This window comes from Phlebotomus papatasi, chromosome 2, assembly GCF_024763615.1.
Source record: "Phlebotomus papatasi isolate M1 chromosome 2, Ppap_2.1, whole genome shotgun sequence".
In the NCBI taxonomy this organism is placed as follows: Eukaryota; Metazoa; Arthropoda; class Insecta; order Diptera; family Psychodidae; genus Phlebotomus; species Phlebotomus papatasi.
Genome location: NC_077223.1, coordinates 36,681,193 through 36,685,926, shown reverse-complemented (window position 1 = coordinate 36,685,926; position 4,734 = coordinate 36,681,193).

Below are 4,734 nucleotides of genomic sequence, written 5' to 3'. Positions count from 1 at the left end.
TTTAATGAAAAATATTACTTATGAGTATTGTAGTTTTTATTGCCAAAAGGGTTTTGCTTAAAAAGATGGAAGTATAAAAAATAAATAAAATCAATTATGAATTTGAGGATTTGAAAATTCGTCATTTCTTGAGCTTATTAAATATTTACTACATGTCAAATAGCTAGAGACTTGCAAAAAATATTGTAGATTCCTTTAACCTTCTGCTTTACGATTATGGTACAGACATTTGAAAGACAAGGAAAAAATAATTTTAGGTAGTCAGGAAAAATTATTTTCTTTATGGGACACCGGTGTTCCAATCGTCTTTAAAGGGTCAAAACATTCAAATATTGACCACCGGTCGAGTCGAGAAACCGGTCGACTCGAGAGCACTTTACCTTATAACAGTGCAAAACGCCTCCAGCGACAAAACAGCGAAGGAGATACCATCGACCAATACCAATCACCAAAATTGAAGAAAATGCGTTATCATATTTACATTCTCACAAATCATCGAAGAGAAGCCACGTTAGATTGAATCATTTAAGAAAAAAGCTAACTTTGAAGTGAGTGTGTTTTAGTTTATATAGTGATTAATTGAATTAAAGTTGTTTGTTGTTGAAGCCAGTTTTTGAGCAAAGAAGGATGGAATCCGATCACTTTATTCAGGACGGGATAACTTAGATTTAGATTCTTCCTGTCCCACAGGTATTTAATATCACTGGAATTTGGGGGTACGAGGTACATGGAGATTCTCATGCTCTTTCGTATCATTATCACAGGTCATCATTATCATTTTGCAGAAGGCTCAGGGAGATCAGTGATCAGAAATATTCATTTCTTTTGTTATGTATCATAGGTTATATTTACACAAATTTTCGTATATAAACAAAATGTGCGCCTAGGTAAACTCAAAACATATCCAAAAAACAAAATAAAACAATCTCACGACGCGTTTTCGACAAATCCCAAAAAAACATGATTTTGGAGGGGAAGAGAGAAGTCTCTGTATCAGTAAGATCAGATCAGTAAAAACGACCCTATTGAAAACCCTTATTAAAAGGTCAAAATTTGAAAGTCCAAAAAAAATATATTCTTACTTCTCGTTTCGACTGCGGATAGTTGAACTATTTTCTATTCGAATTTCGGTATCTCGAGTATTAATGCGGACGAAACGAGAAGTAAAAATGTCATTTCTTTGACTTTTAAACTCGATCTCCGAATGCTATTTCTTTTGATGAAACTCTGATGCGGAAAACTTGGACACTTTAAGAACTTCAAATACATTTTCAAATGAATCATCAAATAATTCTCAAAATGGCTCAAAATATAAATAGAAATTTTTAAGTCATCACTTTTCTAATCAGTCTCATCATCCTGATTTTGTTATATTTCTGCTAACAAAAAGACTCCTAAAGCTGTAAAATATTCTAGATAGGATTTTTTTCTTAGAAAAGACTTCTGAGAAGCCAATGCGAATGTAAAAGTTAGGTTTTCTCTTTCTAAAGAAATTTTAAAATCTGTGTGCTGACGAAATATTTTTTGTTCATTATTTTACATCAGGAACGTGATTCTTTGTAGAATGTCCTGTATTTGGTTAATTCTTAATGGCTTTCTCTCCTGAAGTATAAGCTTAAGTGTTGATTCCTTTGAAAGGGTCAATTAAACAAACTTTCATTGCAAGGTACATGTCGATATCTCAGTTTCATTATATTTTCGGCGCATTGTTACACATCCTGTTTCGAAGTTTTTTAATGATATTTTTAAGGTAATTTTTGCGATCTTTGGATTTTTTACCGCTTGTTTTCTATAAGGTACTCCGTATTTCAATTCCTGATGGATTTATGGAAATTTTTGATTTCTTAACAGATTGGCATCAATCATGTTTATTTATGTATAGTAGAACTGTTATTGCATTTTGAGTTTTGCTGTCTTAGGAATGTTCAATGCGTGAAAATTAGTTATCGATTGGTGCATCTTTCTTTTCCGCAAGGGTCAATTTGATTGGGTTAAAGCCAGTGATCAGAAATTGAGTGGTGTGGACTATTTGTCGGAAATTGACCTCAATCATGTAAAGTTCCCACTCCCATGGAGACGAATTCTTCAAAGAGAAAAGATGAGCTTGGGATAGTGGCGTGACAAAATTGCACGTTATTATGTAATACATATGAAAGACATCGCTACTGATAGACTGAAATATCTCAAAGGGGTCGTGAATGATTCGATGAAATTTTCATTCTTCACTCACAGACATAGAGTCACCATAAAAAGTTTCAGTTAACGATGCAGAAGAAGTGTAGAAGTTTGCAGAAGAAGTGGAAGTCAATTGATCATCACTGGCAAGTTTTTTTTTTCGATTGACCAAATGGTACTCTATATGTAGTTCTCATGTGACAGCTACTCTTAGTACAATTGCCGCCAATTGCAGCGTCCAATTGTCTAGAGAGTTTCAACCGTGGGTCACAATGCATAAGAATGCATTTGCAATTGCTCACAGATGTGATTGTCTGCCTCTTCTTTTTCTATAAATATTCAATAAATTTGTACATAGTAGTAAATTACACTATATGTCGCTGTAAATCTCTATGTACAATACAAAATGGGTACATTAAAAAAAAGGCTTCTGATTTGAAGTTATTGAGAAATGAATGACAATTGGTTCACTTGAGCGTGGACTGGAATTTATTGGAATAAATTTTATCGATTAGCAAATTATCACGAAAGATGTCCGCAAGCATCTTGTCCAATTAATGTGATGCACTTTAGCCAGTGAACGAGAAAGTTCACATATGCTATATACATATTTTATCTCATTGGTCACATTGGAGAGACCTTTTCTTACGCACTTCCTCTTTAACACTCTCAACTCTCAATCGTACGATATTATGTGCGTTGTTTCAGAACAATTTTATTGGGGAGTGAAGGAAATGAAGGAAAAAATAGGAGAGAAAAATCATTTCATGTGTTTTAATTACAATTCAATTGAACTTAATTTGTGATAAAGTATTATCCCCTCTCCTCCATCCACCTTAAGGAGCTATATATACTTGTATTAAGCAAAAATAAATTTTGTTTTATTCAATTGTTTTCAATTTCAGAAAAAGCTTTCATGGAATTGCCTTAGTTCGATGTTATTGATACGTGTACTCCAGAGTTTGATTTTCAAAACGCGTCCTGGCTAAAAGATAAATGGCTTTCTATTTGCACAAAATGTCGATGGTCTTCATAGTATAACTAAGGTCTCTCTTTGAGTTCGAGCAGTAAAAAGATCGAACTACACTGCAAATCTTTTTATTAAACATTTGCACAAAAGGTTTTAGAAAGTTATGAACTACTATATTAAGGAGCTGACAGAAGTAGTTATGTAGTGATTATGAAAGGTTTTAAAAATGAAACAGGAATAATATGAGTTCCATTGCATTGATTTTCCCACAATTAGAACAAGACTGACAAACTGTCGTTGGATCTGTAACTGCATTTGCTTTGTGTCTGCTGCATTCGTTGTAAGCGACGCATTGCTTTGTGGCAACTGTGCTAATGTGATCAGCAACTGCGTGCTAACTGCACTTACTCTGTGTCTGCATTCGTTGTAAATGACGCGACGCATCGCTTTTAGGAAACTATGCTAACTGCATTTCATCTGTGTCTGCATTCGTTGAAAACAGAGTATCGCTTTGTGGCAACTGAACTGTGCTAATGTGATCAGCAACTGTGCTAACTGCATTTGCTTTGTATGCATTCCTTGTAAACGACGCATCGCTATGTGACAACTGTGTTAACTGCATTTGCTCTGTATGCATTCCTTGTAAACGACGCATCGCTATGTGACAACTGTGCTAATGTGATCACCAACTGTGCTAACTGCATTTTCTCTGCGACTACATTCGTTATAAACGATGCATCGCTTTGGGGAAACTATGCGAATTGCATTTGCTTTGTATTTGCATACATTGTAAACTGTGTATCGCTTTGTGACAACTGTGCTAACGTAATCAACAACAGTGATAACTATATTTTCTTTGTGTCTGAATTTTTTGTAAACGACGCCGACGCATCATTGTGGAAACTACTAATTCGATAAGCAACTGTGCTTACTACATAGTACATAGGCTTTGTGTCTGCATTCGTTATTCGTTGTAAACGATGCATTGTGCGTGGTATTAGGAACGAACGCAATGAATGTAGACAAAAAAATGCAGTTATGACAGTTCCTGATTCAATTGGTGACATGTTGACTCTATCGAGATCAAGACACTATTCTAAATTATAACAAGAAGTACTTCAGTCACCGCGTGGACGAAACGAGAAATAAAAAGGTTTTTTCTTTGGCTTTCGAAACCGATTTTCAAGTGTTTTTCGAAACATTCGAAGATCTTCATTTTTGTAAGGACGTCAAGAGAGATCCCCCATGATCTTTGAAGCATTCCTGTTAGTTCGATGTCTGGTATTGTCTACGCAAAATCGTAGAGAAAATCCGCACCCATTTCTCTATTGGGTATTTGAATTATTGCAGTTTTTTGTGCGATCTGAGCGACCTGTTTTTTTTCCTCTCATTTTTTTTGTACTCAGTCCAGTTAGAAAGCCTCTCCAGTGTACACCATCAAAGTGATCAAGTGCTAAAATAAAGTCTGTGCATAAAAATCTCAAGTCTTTTTTCTTGTCACAGTGACACCTTATGCTCACAAGGAGTGTAAGGGCAAGGACAGTTTTAATTGTGATTAAACAGTGAGTGGAAGCAGCAAGTCAGGTGGA